Here is a 21122-nt window from a genome sequence, read left to right on the forward strand (position 1 = left end):
ACGCTTACGTGAGTATGACCTGTCAGAGTCATATCTAGACATATCGGGGGGGGGGGGGGGGGGGGTCCCATATCACTCCAACTTCACAGGGCCCCACCATTGCTGAGTCTCCACCATCTTGAACAGTCCCCTGCTGATATGCTGCGGTCAGGGCTTCATGAGGTTGTCTCCATACCCGTACTCGCTAAAGTACAATTTGAAGCGAGACTCTTCAGACTAGGCAACACGTTCTTAGTCATCAACAGTCCAATGCTGACGGGCCCAGGCGAGGCGTAAAGTCTTGTGTTGTGCAGTCATCAACAGGTACACGAGTGGGTGTTCGGCTCCTACAGCCCATATCGATAATGTTTCGTTGAATGCATCGCACGATGACACTTGATGAAGGTCCAGCATTGAAATCTGGAGCAATTTGCGGAAGGGTTGCATTTCTGTCACGTTGAACGATTCTCTTCAGTCGTCGTTGGTCCCGTTCTTACAGGATCTTTTTCCAGCCGCAGCGATGTCGGAGATTTGATGTTCTGCCGGATTTCTGGTATTCTTGGTATACTCGTGAAATGGTCGTTTGGGAAAAGCCCCTCTTCATCAGCCGGCCGGGGTGGCCGAGCGGTTCTAGGCGTTACAATTTGGAACCGCGAGACCGCTACGGTCGTAGGTTCGAATCCTGCCTCGGGTATGGATGTGTGTGATGGTTAGTTATGTTTAAGTAGGTCTAAGTTCTAGGGGACTGATGACCTCAGAAGTTAAGTCGTCCCATAGTCATCAGTGTCATTTGAACCCTCTTCATTGCTACCACGGAGATGCTGTGTCCCATCGCTCGTGTGCCGACTATAATACAAATTTAAAACTCACTACAATCCTATAATCTGCCATTTTAGCAGTAGTAACCGATCTGCGCCAGACACTTGTTGTCTTACATAGGCGTTGCCGACCGCAGCGCCGTATTCTGCCTGTTTACGTATCTCTGTATTTAAACACGCATGCTTATATTAGTTTCTTTGGCCATTCAGTGTAAGATGAACATCAACAAAAACAAAACTAGGATAATGAAATGTAGTCGATGCTGAGGGAGTTAGATTACGAAACGAGGCCCTTAAAGTAGTAGATGAGTTTTGCTATTTGGGCAGGAAAATAACTGATTATGGTCGAAGTAGAGAGGATTTAAAATGTACATTGGCAATAGGAAGAAAAGCATTACTGAAAAAGAGAAATTTATTAATATCGAATATATATTACAGTTTTAGGAAGGCTTTTCTTAAAGTACTTGTGTGGAGTGTAGCCATGTATGGAAGTGAAACACGGAAGATAAACAGTTGAGACAAAAGAGACTACAGACTTTAGAAATGTGGTGTCCAGAAGAATGTTGAAGATTAGATGGGTAGATCGCGTAACTAATGAAGAGGTACCGAATTCTATTGGGGAGAGCAGGAATCTGTGACACGTTCTTAGATATCAAGGGATCACCACTTTAGTATTGGAGAGAAATGTGGGGAATAAAAATCGTGGAGGGAGACCAATAGATGAATGTAATAAGCAGATTCAGAAGGATGTCGGTTGCAATATTTATTCAGATAGGATAGAGGAGCATGCGTCAAACCAGTCTCCGGACTGAAGACCGCAAGAACATGTAAAGGATGAAGTGGAACGATAGTGCTGCACGCTGATATCGTCTGCAGAAGTTAAGAAGATGGTGTGCAGAAGGACTTTTGTTCAGGCAGGTTCTGTGCCACAGTCCGGCGCAAAGTCTCTCTTTGTAGATCCGAGAAAGTTAACCTTTCTCTGCGAAAGTTTCTGGCACCGCTGAATTTTATAGCTTGAAGGTGAGAAGTAGCAGCCAATGTAATAATGTGATACCCCTTTCGCAGCATTCTCATCAGGACAGATACGCCCAGAAAACTCTCTCTCTCTCTCTGTCTGTCTCTCTCTCTCTCTCTCTCTCTCTCTCTCTCTCTCTCTCTGGGCGAGGTACTGCAAGAAAATGCAAGTTGTTAAAGAACGGTTTTCGAGAACAGGAGTGCCTTGAGGGGAAGAAGCGAAAGATCGGACGGAGCAGCTTCCGTAAATCTCTGCGTGCAGCGGAGGAGAGAGAAACGACGCCACTGCCAAGGAGCGGCGTTTCTCGGTCGACCATGACCGCCGAACTGGCGCCAGTGCTGGAGAGATGGCCGTAGAGTAGGTGTGTGTGTGTGTGTGTGTGTGTGTGTGTGTGGTGTGTATGTGTGTGTATAAGAGAGAGAGAGAGAGTGTGTAGGAAGGGGAGTTGAGATGCAGCTGTTGTAACGTATCAGGAAACCGGCTAAATTTACAATATGAAGAGGCCAATACAATATGCAGTTTTTACTAAACGATATTGTTTTCAATTAGAGGTTTGCGATACATGTTTGCAGACGAATTACGCGATACAGTTGGGCTAACGTAGAAACAACGTTGCTCTGACTTGTCATTAATTAATTTGATTTTCCTTTTGTAAACTCCATTAAAATCTTATTAAGGAACATGTAGATTATTAATGCCAGTGTAAAGTTTATTGTTGAATGTTTAATTACATATGCCATAACTTAAAAATAAGTTTCGTCAAATCAGTTTTGTTTTAAAAAATTAGGTTGTGGTGTAAACAACATGTGCACCTCGCCATCCTTCTCTCTTAATAGCGACTATAAACTAAAAAATAAATACCACTGTTTTGTTGGATTTCAATTGTAGATTCAAAAATTATAAATGTTATCTCTGATTCGTTACTATTTTATAATTCGTCAAACATACGAGAAGGTTGTTCTTCTACAATATTCTCACACGAAAACAAAATCTATTTAAGGACTGACAGCGCGCCAATTGTACGTCAGCTTTTCGGTAGCTTTCAAAAATTCTACATGTATGTCATTTCTTATTCAAATTTGAAAAGCGAAAAAACATGTATCTATTGTTTTTTGTCACATCACGCGTAAAAAGTACCTTGTCGTGTGTTATATGGTAATAGTGGGTATTTTGTGGAGCATGCTTTAAATAAGAATATGTGACTGGATTGAACAATAAATTATTGAATCCGTGGCAATTAGTGTTTGATTTCGCACAGTTAATAATTTAGCAACCACTGTATATCAACTATATAACTGTACTTGCAAATGAAATTGGATTTACATACACTAAAATTAACTATTCTAATTAAATGTTGTTATAGCTCTGACATTCCACTACGTATCATTATGTGCTTGAATTCCTGCAAATAATGCTAGAAAAGCTGAAAGAAGTAACGATAAATGTAGCTTGTTTGGAAATTTGAGATGTTATATTGCACTTAGTTATTTTGTTTATGACAAGCGAACGCCTGTCGGTAGATCGTCAAATCCACAACTACCGCTGATATACATGGTACCGATCTTGTGGTCGTTCATTTGTTCAAGGTTTTAGGTCCTCAACTTCATTTTATGGTTGATGTGACTTTCAGATTGTAAGACCTTCGGTACACACTCACCACCAGATTATTTGACCTGTCGCTCTAACGAAGTAGGCGAGTGTCAGCAATATGTCTCGTGGTCTTATAGTGGCGTGTTTATCTTCAGCCATTAGGTCAGACGATAGAAATGCCACTTGCACGCTTAGAGTAGCAGATTGACGGTGACCAACTTTAAACAGAACTTGATTAATTTTAACACACATTTATTAAAATAATAACAAGCCTAAAAACTAGTTAACTTGGTTCTGGACGCTATTTACAATTGACAATCTAAAGTTCCTTTTGCCTTGGTACGTTAATCTTATTCTCACATATCTCTGATACTTGACAAAGTTTCTATACATTTCTCTTCACGGCTATTTACAGGAATATGATAATCTCATTAGGCGCAGACTGAAACTTGACTACAGACTAATGCAGACTAATGCAGACTGACTAATCAGAGGTCCGTACACTCGTTATAATATCTCGAGCGTTCAGGTATCTCTGCGCGAGTGTGATCCGCGAGGGGAAAAGGTTCTACGTTAGCAGCAATCTCATTGGCTGCATTACATATTAATACGCGGATGCGCGGAAGTAGAATTTGGTCCGTCTCTAAGACAGCGCCATCTCGTAGTGCGGAGACGGACGAGCGCTGCGCCTGCGCTGTTGTGCTTAACCGGGCGCGCTCTAGTGAGAAAGTTGTGTATGCGCTGACTACGCGGAACTATGTACACAACACAGATCTACATACAAGTAACTAAGACTCTGAAATTTACTTTTTCACCTTAGTATTAACCAACTAAGATCACGTAGCAATTTCAGTTCTCCTTCTGTCTTTGTTGCTATTTATTTTTGCAGTACTCTTTCATCTTCTCCTCATGCGGTCTTTTCCTTTCTTCTGCCCACTTTGATCCTGGTTTCTTATTTTTTTCTGTCTTGTAAGCCTTCTAAATTTAGGATGCTATTCCTAAAAAGATTTCTTTCTGTTATTCCGTTTCTTTGCTGTCTTTTAGTTATTTTCTTGTTTGTGTCATCCCTGCTATTGTCGATTAATTTTTTCAGAAATACATCAATCTTTGTTTCGTTTGCCTGTTCTCATTCATTCGATGCATGTCTCCAAAGACAATTAATCATCACTGTGTCATTACTTCTGACATTTTCTCTGTGCTTCCGTAAATCTCCTCGCTACTTCTCATTTTCCAATCATATGTTGTCTGCATTGCACTCATTATTCTTCCAATGAACCGCCTGTTGACTACCGCTGACGTGTGGTATTTTACTTTTGTTTTTCTAGATATTTGTTTCTTGTTATGGATTTTTTTTCAGACCACATGCTCTTTTCATCTTATTAACTCTTACATCTACTGCAAAATTTTCTAGTCCATTCTGCCCTGTAGTTTCTGTAACAAATTTACTAAATCGTCCTATTTAACTAATTTGTGTTTCTACATGTTTTGGTACACTTTTTATATTGCTGTGAATTTCTTTTTCAGCTGAGGTAGTCAGTATTACAATCACACCATTTAATAAATTTGAAATCTCAAAATCGATGGCCTGACTGACTCAACACTTTTTTTCAGTTGCAACATTTTGTTGTCAGGAAATCAGCAGCTTAATTAAATTTCTTAAAGCGTTTATTAACGACTCTGCCGAGAGTGGCTGTAATTATCTTTAGTGACTACTTTCAAACCTTACATGTTAATATTCAAGCCTGGTCTACAGAGGCTGCATTGAAAGTGCCTGATGTTAATAATAAATACCAAAGTGGCAACGCATGCTTTGAAAATGTATCAGGATGAATGTCTCAGTCCACACATGCCTCTTACTAAATCAAGGTTTATAAACGTTTCCAGAATGAATGTCACAATCCATACATAGGCTACCTCTTAACTGGACTTGGTAAAAGCCATGTGTGGGCTGCGGCATTCAGTCTGCAAACATTTATAACGTATGTGTTGTCATTTTGATATTTATTATGATGACTAAGCATTTCCATTGCAGCCTCAGCAGGCCAGGCTTAACTCCTTCCAGATCTGTCCACGACTGTCCCCTTCTGACGAAATCGCCTTCTGTTTATTATGGTGGCCTCGGAAATCGTACCTAGTGCTTCAAGTGAGCACAAAGCCGTGATTAGTAGATGTCTTATAACTCAAGTCAACATTTAGTATTTTATATGAGTGTGTTTACAATTTTAAATGACAATGAAGGGCAGCTTTCGGTATGGTTCAATGGCTTCTAATAGTATTCAGGTTGTCGGTTCTGTTTGTATCAAGTTATGTATATAATACTGTAGTGTCCGCAGACATGCCAACACTACGTACACTAATAGAAAGAGGCGGCCAAGATGCACGCGCTAACTCACTCAGGGTGGCGTGAGTTCTGAAACAGGATACGTAATGAATGCTATAAAGAAAAGTACGTAGCTGCTGGAATAATTAACTTTAATCCATCATTTGTACATCGCTCTTGACGATACAAGTGAGACTCGGTAGATACATGCAATGTAATGCTAATGGCGCCTTGCTAGGTCGTAGCCCTTGACTTAGCTGAAGGCTATGCTAACTAGCTGCTCTGCAAATGAGCGAGTCTTTGTCCGTGTAGTCGCTAGCAAAGTCGTCCGTACAACTGGGGCGAGTGCCAGTCCGTATCTCGAGACCTGCCGTGTGGTGGCGCTCGGTCTGCGATCACTGACAGTGGCGACACGCGGGTCCGACATGTACTAACGGACCGCGGTCGATTTAAAGCTACCACCTAGCAAGTGTGGTGGCTGGCGGTGACACCAGAAATACATTGACTGAACCACGTTGACATGGAGACAAGAAGGTCTAAAATATTAGGAAAACCAAAAAGCACTACCAACATGATAAAAATAAAAACAACGGAGAATTTGGATCATGTGAATAAGAAAAAATTGCATGTTAGTGGTAGATAACGAATCTGTACACAGTATCTTGTGGATTATCGGTATATTTGTTTTAGTTAATTAATTTTAATTACAACATTGCCATTTCGATGAAACGAATTAGTTGTATCGAAGTCTTTCCACCCTGTACTTCGGCTGTACTCCTTCAGTTATTTTAGTATGCTTTTCCGCCCTGATAGGTGAGTGGTCAGCTTGACGGATTGCCGCCCTAAGGACCCTGGTTCGATCCCTGGCTGGGTCGGAGATTTTCTCCGCTCTGGGACTGGATGTTCTGCTGTCTTCATCATCATTTCACCCCCATCCGGCGTGCAGGTCGCCCAATGTGCCGTCGAATTTCATGAGACCTGCACCAAGGCGGCCGGACCTGCCCCGCAAGGGGCCTCCCGGCCAATGACGACAAACGCTCATTTCATTTCCAGTATGCTTTTCAAAGAAACTATCGAACAGTAAGTCGAGGGGTGCTCTCATATCACTATGTTCAGAATTAATCCGTGGTAGTGAATCCCCACAAAACCTATTATGTTACTGGGTATAAGAGATGGTTCTAACTACCAACACATTTTTATAATACTCTGGAGATAATTTCCGAAACAGAAATCGTTGTGAATTGGCAGGAGCCAATTCACGGAGTTTGGAGGAAGCCGAAAGGCACACGTTTAAGCTCACGCAGGCTGGCGTGAGGTCTGGAAAATGACAAGGAATTATAGTAGCCAAAAATAGTACATAGCTGCTGGAATACTTAACTTTAATCCATAATTGGAGAACATCGCTCTTGATGATACATAATTACAATCTCAATATAAACTGGTAATGGCGCCTTGCTAGGTCGTAGCAAATGACGTAGCTGAAGGCTATGCTAACTATCGTCTCGGCAAATGAGAGCGTATTTGTCAGTGTAGCATCGCTAGCAAAGTCGGCTGTACAACTGGGACGAGTGCTAGGAAGTCTCTCTAGACCTGCCGTGTGGCGGCGCTCGGTCTCCAATCACTGACAGTGGCGACACGCGGGTCCGACGTATACTACCGGACCGTGGCCGATTTAAAGGCTACCACCTAGCAAGTGTGGTGTCTGGCGGTGACATCACAGAAATCAAGAACGAAAATTGCATCACAGGAAGGTATCTGATGACGTAAATACATTCAAGTAAGAAGATCGATATGGGGAGGGGTAATATGAAGAAATATTAGGAGTAGCCAAAAGTATCTGCTGCGTTGCAACAGAAGAAAGTTAAATTTCGAATATGGTGAACAAAGGGCCTTCTTCCTGATACACTGTATTGGGAATGGTTTAAGCGACTACTGGGTACATCGAGAATCCAGTGGAATTACATCACAACTTGATAAACCATCATAGCAATGGCGGTGTCTGACTTACATGAACATGCGTTTGCCAAAAGTCGGATCGGGTGTTCCACATGAGCAGGCAAGTAACAGTTGATCACGGTACTGAATGGAACATCATGCGCTTTTCAATTTTATTTTTACGGGATTCCGCAGCCTCAACGTGTTATGAAAATGAAAACATCGTCCAAGCAGGCTGTATTTTTTGACATTTCTGCTCAGCTAGTCAATTTCAACCGTGGGTTATTTTCTAGCAGTGGAAACTTAAGAAATCTGCTTGAAAATGACGTACGGTTGAAGTGGCCAGTTGCACAGAAAATAAAAGAAATACAACTTATCTGAACTAAGTTTTCATTCTCGAAGTATCATCCAACTTTCTTCACAGAAAGAAAAGAACACTGACTTCGTTACGAGTATATAGTACCATCATTAAATGACACACTAATACCAAACACTAAATCAAACAGTCTAGAGATTGTGCAGATGTCGAATTTATAATGCCTTTTAAATCAGAGCATTACCAGCTAACACAATCAAAGATACACATGAAATGTATGGAAGTGACTAAACCTTCACCATCTTCCTCTTCCTCACTGTTTTCGCTGATGGAACATCTGGCAAATAACTTTATTATCGTTTAAAATTTATTATGTTCTTGCAGTATTACCATAGCAAGCGGTGATAAATTGTTGATGGTGTACAGCAACCAACAACAAATTGGCTTCAGGTTACTTCATTCGAAAAGTACCGTTATCGCTTTCGAATTTTTCGCCATTCTTCATCAGACGATTTTCATACTCTCATCAAAACAAATGGTACATTCGTTTCGTGTGCGTAGCCGTGGAATGCCCACCTGGCGCATTTGTTTTTACAGTTTTCTTACAATGAAATATATTCTCAAAGATGGCCGTAATTTCAGAATCACATACGATAGTTTGCGTTACAAAACACTTTCCTTTGGCCAAAAAACGAACTTTCAATGTGCACCACATTTTTTTTGATTCACAACACACGACAAGAAAAACAGAGCTTGTTTCCGAATGTTGTGAATCAAAGCACGTGGTGCACATTAAATATTAGTTTTATGGCCAAACGAAATAGATTTTCAGTGTTGACCAACGTATGTGATTGTGAAAATACGAACGTCTTTGAGAATACGTTTCACTGGAAGAAAAGTGCCAGATTAAGATTCCACGGCAACTCATAGGAAACCAATGTTTCGTTTGTTTTGACGAAAACATGAAATCCGCCTGTCGATGAAATGTGAAAAATTCTAAACCGGTAACACAACTTATTGAATTAAGTAACTTAAAACCAATTTCAGGCTGGTTGCTGTACACCATCAACAATTTATTTGACACAACAGCCACGGTCTCCAACCATGCCATTAGTGGACAAAATTGCAACAAGTGACAAGTCATTACTTAATAGTAACGAAATAGACAACTGGCTACATCTAGAAAACATAAGTGTAATGTAGTGTACTGATCCGCTTGAACATGAGAATGTAAACCCTTTAAATACAAGGGTCACTCCAAAAGAAATGCACACCGTTTTTGTAAAAATACAGTTCTCATTCTGCATGTGTGAAAGTCTTACAGTGCGTAGCCGTAGATACATCCTTCCCGCTTGTTTTCAAACTTAGTTCAACCTGTTCCCGTGAGTGGCGCCGTCACAGTATGTCTTCAAGATGGCTTCTATACCTGAAGCTCGTCAGAAGCAACGTGCTGTCATAGAATTCCTGTGCTGTGAAAACGAGACAGTGGGAAACATCCACAAGAGGTTGAAAAAGGTATATGGAGATGCTGCTGTCGATAGCAGTACAGTTAGTCGGTGGGCAAGTAGGTTACATGATGAAAGCGGGCATGAGGATTGTCCTCGCAGCAGCAGACCTCGTACTGTACACACTCCAGACAATGTGCACAGAGTTAACGAATTGGTGACTGCTGACAGACGCATCGCAGTGAACGAATTGTCACGCTACGTTGGGATAGGGGAAGTAAGTGTTTGCACAGTACTGAAAGTGTTGGCGTTAAGAAAGGTTTGTGCCAGGTGGGTTCCCAGGATGATGACAATGGCTCACAAAGAAATAAGGAAAATGATATGCAGCGGACTTTTGGAACAGTAAGAGAATGGTGGAGATGAATTTCTTGGAAGAATTATGGCAGGTGATGAAACATGACTCCATCATTTTTCACCAGAGACGAAGAGGCAATCAATGGAGTGGCATCATGCAAATTCACCCAAGAAAAAACAATTCAAAAGCACACCCTCTGCTGGAAAAGTTATGGCTACAGTGTTTTTCGATTCCAAAGGACTCTTTCTTGTGGACATCATGCCCAGTGGAACCACCATAAATTCTGATGCATATGTGACGACACTGAAGAAACTTCAAGCTCGATTGAGTCGTGTTCGACCACATCGGCAAAAGCAGGATGTTTTGCTGTTGCACGACAATGCACGGCCACATGTCACTCAAAAAACCATGGAAGCGATCACAAAACTTGGATGGACTACACTGAAACACCTGCCTTACAGTCCTGACCTGGCTCCATGTGACTATCATCTCTTTGGGAAACTGGAAGACTCTCTTCGTGGAACAAGGTTTGAAGATGATAACTTCCTTGTGCTCGCTGCCAAACAGTGGCTCCAACAGGTTGGTCCAGAATTTTACTGTGGGGGTACACAGGCGCTGGTTCCTAGATGGTGTAAGGCAGTTGAGAGGGATGGAAATTATGTGGAGAAACGGAAAATATTGTTCCTAAAGGATGTATCTACACACAATAAAACTTTCAAACATGTAGAATAAAAGATGGGTTTAAAAAACAAGTAGTGTGAATTTCTTTAGGAGCGATCCTCGTACATCGAATGGGGGAATAAAAGTCACTGACACAGATAAATGCTTTAATTTCTCTAGTCGCAGTTTACAACACACAGTCCAACATGGACGACATAATGTGAAGCAGTCGTGTTTAGGAGGGAACACGAATGCAACTTCCTCAAGAGACGGGGCAGCTGTCGCAGGGAGAATGGAACACGAGCTCTGTGCCCTCAGGGAACGACCGCGGCCCGACACGCGGTTTAATCTCTGGTCGCGGTTGCAACGAGGAGCTCCAGGAGAAGAAACACAGCCACTGTGCGTGCCGGAGGTGTGGGCGACGCGCGCAGCTGCTAAATACTGCACGCACAGTGGCCGGGGGGCGGGCACGTTTATCCGGCGGCGGCGGCAGAGATGGAGGCGGAGGCGAGCCATTCTGCGCAGCTGGCGTCGCGCACGCAATATTTATAAGGGGGCTGCCGGCGCCAGCGGCTAACAGCGGTATCAGTCCACGGCGGGCGGGCGGGGCCCCGTCGACGATAAAAACGAACGAGGCCGTTCCGCCGCGATGGGTCCATCTGCGCGCGGCGCAGCCAGCCAGCGAGGTGGGTAACTGGCAGCCGCCGCCGCTGCCAACTTGGCAAACGGCCGCCGCCGGCCCGCCGGAGGAACGCTTCGCGCCTGCTGCTGCTGCTGCTGCTGCCGCAGACCGTGGAGCCTGCCTGCTGGCTGCGACTCGAGTACACACTTAGCTCTGCCCACGCACCGGTCGACACCGGCACTGAAGACGGCGTAATGTGGGCCGTTCCACCACCGGGCGGACACAACTCCGTCTCGGCGGCGTTGTCTTACTTGGCACGTTTCGATGCAGTCGTGGCCACTTCTCCTTTTACGTCATCTGCGCTTTCTCTACGAAAACGACAGGACGTTCAATTTTATTTCTGCGTGATACACACGTGGCTACTCCAGTCATCTGGACTCTATAGGGCACAAAGTTCACGAAAGGCAATTGCAGCGAAATCATGTCTGTTGGAGAAGTCTCACGACCTCTTTATCCAAGCCTTCACTATACAGTATATCGAGTGCTACTTCATACATAAAGGACAAAATATTCAGACATGTAAGAACTGCTAAACGACCAAACTGCTGAGGTAATCGGTCTCTAGACTTTCACACTACTTAAAATAACGTATGCTAAGAATAACACAAACACTCACACTCGAACGTCCAGCGGGAGCGGCCTCACAATCCGTGACATGGCGCCTCAAACCGAGCGGCCACTCCGCGCTACTGGTAAGGACAGGTGGGCTACAGAGTGGTGTAGCAACTTGTAGGAAAGCTGGACAAGAGCAGAAATGATTAGCGAATAAGTTAACACAGTAAACAGTAGATTTACTTAACTTGCATTTCTCCAGGCGTACGAAAACTCATTAAGAAATGTGGCAATAAAGAGAATCAAGCTATTACAATACCAACAAGGATGAGGCGCTCTGAGCTAAGCACAAGCCGGCCGGGGTGGCCGAGCGGTTCTGCAACCGCGCTACCGCTACGGTCGCAGGTTCGAATCCTGCCTCGGGCATGGATGTGTGTGATGTCCTTAGGTGAGTTAGGTTTAAGTAGTTCTAAGTTGTAGGGGACTGATGACCTCAGAAGTTAAGTCCCATAGTGCTCAGAGCCATTTGAACCACCATTTGAACTAAGCATAAATGACGTAAGAGAGCCGCGATTAGCTTGCGTCTGTGTAACGTCAATGGTGTCTGCGTAGCGTCAAATGGTGTGAGGCTCCAAGTGCGAGTGGCTCTGCGACTGGCGCCGGCTGTCCTAAAAGACGACAATTATTGAACAATATGAAATAAAATTGCCATAACTACTGTATGGTTTGCGTTAGAGCCTTAAAACTGTGCACTGGTAGCGGAGAGTGATGAGAATTAAAATGGTTTCGTTTGATTTGGCGTAGCGATGAAGCCCACTTTCATTTGGATGGGTTCGTCAATAAACGAAATTGGCGCATTTGGCGGACTGAGAATCCCCATTTTGCGATCGAGTAGCCTCTTTACCCTTAACGGGTGATTGTGAGGTGTGAAATGTCCAGTCACGGAATAATCGGTGCGACATTCCTTGACAGCGCCGGCCGCTGTGGCCCTGCGGTTCTAGGCGCTTCACTCCGGAACCGCGCTGCTGCTACGGTCTCAGGTTCGAATCCTACCTCCGGCATGGATGTGTGTGATGTCCTTAGGTTAGTTAGGTTTAAGTAGTTCTAAGTCTAGGGGACTGATGGCCTCAGATGCTGCCCCATAGTGCTTAGAGCCATGGACGACAATTCGTGCTCCCGCCGTGCACATCTTGTGAATGACTTCTTTCAGGAGAATGACATCGCTCGACTAGAGTGGCCAGCATGTTCTCCAAACGGGAACCCTATCGAACACGCCTGGGATAGATTGAAAAGGTCTTTTTATGGATGACATGACCCACCAACCACTCTGAGGGATCTACGTGGAATCGCCGTTGAGGAGTCGGAGAGTCTGGATCAACCTGTCGATAGTATGCCACGACGAATACGGTCACGTACCAATGTAAAAGGACAAGCTACTGGGTATTAGAGGTACCGTTGTGTACAGCAATCCGAACCACCGCCTCTGAAGGTCTCGCTGTAAACTGGTGCAACATGCAATGTGTGGTTTTCATGAGCAATAAAAATGGCGGAAATGAAGTTTATATTGATCTCTCTTAAAATTTTCTGTACATGTTTCGGAACTCTCAGAACCGAGGCGATGCAAAACTTTTTTTTGATGTGTGATTTTAGTAACATCATCCTTATGATGGCATCAAGATGTCAGTATCAATAATTTTATTGTTCTGAAGAATATCAATCTGGCATCTGACTCTGCTACATTTGCTTTATGTGGGCGTTCCACTTTAAATAGCGTATTCCAAGATGTTTAGTGGATCGGACTGCAACCAGTGATTTTTCGAAACTCGTGCAATCATACAGTTACGAGTCTCTCCGCCTATTTATGCACCTGTTTTCACAATGAACGTGTTTCGGTAGTAAAAACAGTCCTGCTATCGTGTTTCCTCTTTCACTGGATAATTACAGGAGGCCTGTTCGAGCGATAATATTTCGTGGAGCGGGAGTTAGAAGCCGCTCCCCCCCTTCCCCCCACCCTCCCTCCCATCATGCCTTGTTGGACGTAAGTTATCTGGAGATTAGACATTTCATGACACACTGGCCGCTTGTGGTACTGTTCATTCACCTTCCACATTCTATGTAACGTGGATAATCTGAACGAGTATCCCTATTTCAATCAGCATACGGACTTAAAGATGATCGTCGTGCTAAGCCCAGTGTGTACAGTTTTGAAGGTAAGCACGCCAATTATGATCCATCGAGAGGAAGGAACACCTTTGTCACACCTCAGTTACGAAGAGGGATAGTTTTGGGGACCCTCCGCCACTCCCTAATTTGCTCATGCATGGGGCAGCAAATATATCAGGGTGGCACGCATTTGGGTGCATATATGCTGTCGGGTCCCTTTAATGTAATCACCTGTCAAAAGCCTGGATAACCAACTTTTCGGGAGCGGACTGCTGCCAGACGTGCACGAAGAGTGCCAATGAGGTTCTGCAAGGTACCGACAGTGATGTGAAGCCACGTCGACTCCAATTCTGTGACAAACTGAGCTTGATTTCTCTGTGGCGCGAATGGCCCAATTGAGGTGGTCCCACAGATTCTCAATTGGATTTAAATCTGGAGAATTTGGTGACCAGGGAAGTGGGGTACACGCATCCTGGTGCCCTTCGATTCGAACCACGCGCGTACACTGCGAACTGTATGACATGTTGCATTCTCCAGCTGGTAGATACCATCGTGCCAAGGAAAAGCGAACTGCATGAGGCCGTGGACATACTCCACAAGGATAGATGCATACTTGTGTTTTTCCACTGTGCATTCCAGAATGACGAGATCACACTGGGAATGACACGAAAACATTCCCCAGGCGATAAGGCTCTCCCCTACAGCCTGGACCCTTCTGACGATTGTTCCAGGATGCTTGCTTGCAGACGTTTCACTTCGTACACGCCATAGGCCATCTATCCGATGGACCATAAAACGTGATTCATCTGAACAGGTGTGGTACTGGCGTGCAAGTTCTAGCCTTCGTCGCCGACGAACAGCAGTCAGCGTGTGTGCATGAACCGTGCGCCTGCTGCGGATGCCCATACATAACAACGTTCGCCAAATGGTCGTCGAGGAGACACCGTTGGAATCCCCTTGCTCCGTCTGGGCAGTCTGTTGTTCAACAGTTGCACGTCTATCCACCCGTAGGTATCTCCACAGCCGTCGTTCACCCCTGTAATCTATGGCCTGTGGTCCAGCACAGTTGCCTCGATTCTAATTCAAATAGCGCCTTATTGCCATGCACTTTACACTTTAACCAATGCGGCACGCTAACAAAACTTAGCCATTTGGGAAATGCTTCCAATCTTGGCCAGAAAATCAACGATGATGCCCCTTTGGACGTCAGCTCTGTTCCCGCATTACGCCAGTGACGCTAGCGTTCTCCACCTCACCCTCATAAGCTTTGTATACCCTCCACTGGTAGTGCTGCCATCGGCCGCCGTGCTTATTGCACGTTGACGTCGAACATAAGCGGTGGTCACATTGAGGTTTACAATCGTATGGTTAAAAAATCGATTTTTCTTTAATTGCATTTTTATATCCATAAAAGTGTTTAGAATGCAGCCCTGAAACGGTTTTTCCGAATACGGAACGGAAATGTTTGTTATTCGCGGTTGAACAAAAAAATACACCTGCCTGAAATCGGCCTTTTTCACGCACCAGTTTTTTTCTTTCGGAGGACGAGTTATTGTACCGGTGCTTGGAAGGAAACACACAAAATTCAAATGAAAGTAAATGAAAGTTTGAACGCGTGTCTTTGGAAGTTGGTGCCCAAGCACTTGCATTCTAGTGCGAAGACTGTGGAGATTGCGACTTTCCTGGCAGTGAGCAGCTTCAACGAAGGATATTCAGCAATTCGGAAGACCATGAAAACGATAGACGTCACCCTAGGACTCTATTCGACGCAGTTCGCCAAGCATTCGGACGACCACAGGATTCAAGCGGCCGAAAACTGCTTGTCACCGGCCGTACGAGCGGCTCTGGAGCAGCGCAGAATGGCCCAGATCGAGCAGAACGCCCTCTGTGAGGAAGAGGAAAGGCTAGTTTATGGACCCGGGATAGCAAATTGAACGCTCGTAGCATAATACATCATTTATATGTAGTCAAAACTTCAAACGCGTTTTTCTAGAAATGACTAACTAAATTGCCTGAGAGTTGCACCACTTTTATTCCGATCCATCAACTATAAATATTTTTACTTGGCCGACGAAGTCGAAAAATATATGAAAAAACCCTATTTTTAAATAGCCGCCATTTTGTTTCCTATGGTCCAAATAACTTAAGCGAGGTACAACTCCTAAAGAGTCGTATATACTTCGCTGACGTCGACACCTTTTTGATTTCAGACGAGCCGGCTGACCTGTGACATACCGCGCGTGGAGGTCTACATCGAAGTTTTGTTTCGTTTCGACGGCACTTCCGCCTTTGATCTTCGACATTTCCGGTCGAAAAATTCCAGTTTGTAGAGAAAATGTCAATAAACATTTTGACCAAATTTGACACTGACATCTATAACACATCTTGAGAAAAAAATTCTCAAAGAACATGCTTTTTTCGGGCCAAAGATAGTAAACCTCCCATTAATGTGACTGAATGGTGTTCTAAGAAATACTGAAAACATAAGCTGCAAGAAGGAGTGATTACTGGAATGTGACAGAGAGAAATGAGTACTGTATGAAGTGATTAGAAGTGTTGACTGCAATGGAAGAGAGCTCATTTCGTAGGTAGATCTACCCACTGGAAGATAAGGTTTTTTCCGCAGCTTTGTTCCGGTGGGCTATAGTGTATGCACAAACATTATGACAGAATTTAAACGTGTACTGTATTGTATTATTCGTATTAAGTATGAAGCTGGCAAATAATATTATCAAAGTCCCATTACGACGCACAGGTCCTCCGTCAGCTCAGTACAGAAGAGGAATATCACAAGAGCGTGTCTGTGAATACTGGTCAGGCAGTTTCACTCTTCTGCATTCACTGGGTAAAATGTTTTATATTTTATTCAAGGAACTTAAATTATCATTAGTGCGAGCAAACAGGATGAAGCGAAGCAATGAGAAGACACTGACCATACGTTCATCTGAATTGAGAGAAAATGGACATTTTCAAATGATCCTCTAAACAGCATTTTGAACCAGATATATGCACGTAATACGAAAATTTCAAGTGCGGGCGTATGTATGGACTGTCCGGACACATTGTGAAGCCCGTGTATTTCCGTACTCAGTTATTTACACACAAATGTTTTGAAGCAGCAAATTAACAACTGAGTGGTTGTTTGATTACTGTCTCGCCAAAACTTGTGAGTAAATGATTGAGTATCTAAGTATACGTTTTAATGCTTACATTAATTTCAGAAATTGTGCCGGTATCTCGTACATTTGTTTGCGCCAGAGATTGGGACATTGCCTACATTTCAATTACGAGGTGCATTGAAGTTCTAAGGCCTCCGATTTTTTTTCTAGTTAACTACTCACCCGAAATCGATCAAACTGGCGTTACTTCTCGACGTAATCGCCCTGCAGACGTACACATTTTTCACAACGCTGACGCCATGATTCCATGGCAGCGGCGAGGGCTTCTTTAGGAGTCTATTTTGACCACTGGAAAATCGCTGAGGCAATAGCAGCACGGCTGGTGAATGTGCGGCCACGGAGAGTGTCTTTCATTGTTGGAAAAAGCCAAAAGTCACTAGGAGCCAGGTCAGGTGAGTAGGGAGCATGAGGAATCACTTCAAAGTTGTTATCACGAAGAAACTGTTGCGTAACGTTAGCTCGATGTGCGGGTGCGTTGTCTTGGTGAAACAGCACACGCGCAGCCCTTCCCGGACGTTTTTGTTGCAGTGCAGGAAGGAATTTCTTCTTCAAAACATTTTCGTAGGATGCACCTGTTACCTTAGTGCCCTTTGGAACGCAATGGGTAAGGATTACGCAATAGCTGTACCAGAACATGGACACCATCATTTTTTCAGCACTGGCGGTTACCCGAAATTGTTTTGGTGGCGGTGAATCTGTGTGCTTCCATTGAGCTGACTGGCGCTTTGTTTCTGGATTGAAAAATGGCATCCACGTCTCATCCATTGTCACAACCGACGAAAAGAAAGTCCCATTCATGCTGTCGTTGCGTGTCAACATTGCTTGGCAACATGCCACACGGGCCGCCATGTGGTCGTCCGTCAGCATTCGTGGCACCCACCTGGATGAAACTTTTCGCATTTTCAGGTCGTCATGCAGGATTGTGTGCACAGAACCCACAGAAATGCCAACTCTGGAGGCGATCTGTTCAACAGTCATTCGGCGATCCCCCAAAACAATTCTCTCCACTTTCTCGATCATGTCGTCAGACCGGCTTGTGCGAGCCCGAGGTTGTTTCGGTTTGTTGTCACACGATGTTCTGCCTTCATTAAACTTCGCACCCATGAACGCACTTTCGACACATCCATAACTCCATCACCACATGTCTCCTTCAACTGTCGATGAATTTCGATTGGTTTCACACCACGCAAATTCAGAAAACGAATGATTGCACGCTGTTCAAGTAAGGAAAACGTCGCCATTTTAAGTATTTAAAACAGTTCTCATTCTCGCCGCTGGCGGTAAAATTCCATCTGCTGTACGGTGCTGCCATCTCTGGGACATATTGACAATGAACGCGGCCTCATGTTAAAACAATGCGCATGTTTCTATCTCTTTCCAGTCCGGAGAAAAAAATCGGAGGCCTTAGAACTTGAATGCACCTCGTATTTACAGTCTCATATTACACGCAGTTAGGTTCGTCGGAAAAATGGAGATTTTTGTTAGTATTCACTGATTGCCTAAAGTTGTTTGCTTCTGCCTAATGCTTACAATGAAAGTGAGATGTGTGCTGCTCGCGTTGATGCCGTTCATAGCTTTGCATCTTGTAATAGCGATAGTGGCGTCTCGTTTTCTTAGTGTGTTCGCTGGCGCCACTATGTTTGCTCGCCTTGTCTGTCCGTGAGTGGCAGCAACAGAGCTTATCGATAGCGCATATTGTGGCACCATCTTTGGAACGACGTCTAGTATTTCCGGGTCCTCGTTTGCCGAGCTACCAGAGTTGGGACGGACCAGCAGTGAGGTCTGGATAGCCAGTACTCGCCCGACCGCTGGCGACACAAAATGGTTCAAATGGCTCTGAGCACTATGGGACTTAACATCTATGGTCATAAGTCCCCTAGAACTTAGAACTACTTAAACCTAACTAACCTAAGGACATCACACAACACCAGTCATCAAGAGGCAGAGAAAATCCCTGACCCCGCCGGGAATCGAACCCGGGAACCCGGGCGTGGGAAGCGAGAACGCTACCACACGACCACGACATGCGGACGCTGGCGACACACGTGCACTGTCCGACGGAAGGTTGTGGTCGTGAGAGTGCACCACCACCTCAAGGACCGGATTCAGCAAGTTTTAGTGGAATAGACCGTGATATGTGAGTAATGCAACCTTCATCTGTGTGTGTGTGTCTGGCCTTAGAAGTTCCCTCATGGCAACAAGTTGTCAGTCGACGATTTATACTGGGATCTTTTCCGTGCCTGACTTGAGTCGGGACGACTGTTGGTTGGTCGTTCAGTCGATCGTCGCAGAGGCCGACGTGCATTTGGTTTTCCGACCGCTTCTGGCTTCTCTGCGTTTATGCCGACTCATAACTCGTCCATGTTGGTTCACAGCGACTGGCTTTAGTATTCTGAGTTGTTGGTGGAATTGTTTTGCCGGACCCGTGTGTATCTCGCGGTTTTGAATGAGCAGCCTTTTTATACTGTCTGCGTACTGGAATGGTGAGGAGTTGCGAACGGAGGTCACTTCGGGGCTTCGGACGGAGCAGCGAGGAGGTCTGCAGCGCCAGGGCAGACCGGGGCCGCTGGCAGCGCGCAGGCATTGTCAGACCGAGGGGCTGTAGCCAACGATCGAACCCAGGACGTTTGAAGTTGAGTGAACCGTTTCCAGTACTGGAACCTCCACTGCTTGAGATCTCGCTGTTGTTTGCGTGTTGCTGCTCCCAGGGTCGGTGACACCTTTTATACCATCGCCGTACTGGTGATCGGACGTTAGGCGGATTGGTTAATCGGTCGGTCGGCGGTTAAGCTACCCCTAGTGTGAGTTGGCATCTTGTTACGTGAGTATATCTCTTGGCTGCCTGTCTCACAGCTTACACAGCTGTAGTCACCTTCCTCAGGTCGATCCAGGGAGCACTGTCTGTGGATCACTCCGTCTTATTTGGACAAGTTGTCATAATTGTTTAAAGTTCGCCCTAGTGTTTTAACATGTAATTGCCTTCCCCACTTGTAATTCCGGCCTTCAGCCGTTAATTGTTGGTAACACTGCTTGTGGCCTTCAGCCGACAATGATTTTCAATTCTGTTTTAGTGAGGCCCTCAGCCGCCACTACAGCTTGTTACAAGTTATTAAGATTATTGGAAAGAGTTGTGTAATTGTCCACTTCATTTGTAATTCAGGCCTTAAGCCCTTGTGCATTCCGAAATTGCTTGTGGCCTTCAGCAAACGAATAACTTTCAACCTTCTTAATCAGGCCTTCGGCCGTTGATTGGGTGTAACATCGTTTGTGGCCTTCAGCCGCCAGTGTAGTAAAATTTTTTAAAAAGATATTTGAGAGTTTTTTAAGAAATATAAAGTGTGTGTGTTTTCTGTGCAACCAACGCTAAGTGATGAGGCCCGCCCACACCATTCCTGCTTTCCCTCACTTCCACGTCTCAGAAATATAGAAACAATTATTCCACATGACAGATATGTGATCCACACAAGTGCTATATGTGGGTATGCTGTAACAATGTTCCTCAGAGAAACAAAGGTTTGTGTTGTTGTCACTGCATGTCTGGACAGAGAGGTAGCAATAAGAGTAGTAGTAATAACGATAAATCAACTTTAAGACATAGCAGTTTTTTGTAAAGTGTAAATAACAAACAGCTTTACTTTTGTTTCAATTTCGGAGAAAACCTATGAAAAAACGAAAAATGCTATGTAAAGGTAACTGGTAACGTTAAAGATTATGTAAGCCAACATTATTAATTTTAAATCTGAATAAATAATTAGCTATAAGTGAGTTCTGTATAATTAAGAATATCAGATTGTTTTCGCCTTATACATTTTCGTACGTGTGGAAAAATATGCCTGAGTTTGTTACACAGCAGGGAAAAGAATGGTATACAGTATGCAACTTTGTTATTTAAAAGATAAGTGCAAGGTTCAAATGGCTCTGAGCACTATGGGAATTAACATCTGAGGTCACCAGTCCCCTAGAACTTAGAACTACTTAAACCTAACTAACTTAAGGGCATCACTCGCATTCATGCCCGAGGCAGGATTCGAACCTGCGACCGTAGCGGTCGCGCGATTCCAGACTATAGCGCCTAGAACCACTCGGCCACTCTGGCCGGCTAAGAGCAAGGGA

Source organism: Schistocerca serialis, chromosome 1, assembly GCF_023864345.2.
Source record: "Schistocerca serialis cubense isolate TAMUIC-IGC-003099 chromosome 1, iqSchSeri2.2, whole genome shotgun sequence".
NCBI classification, from domain to species: Eukaryota; Metazoa; Arthropoda; class Insecta; order Orthoptera; family Acrididae; genus Schistocerca; species Schistocerca serialis.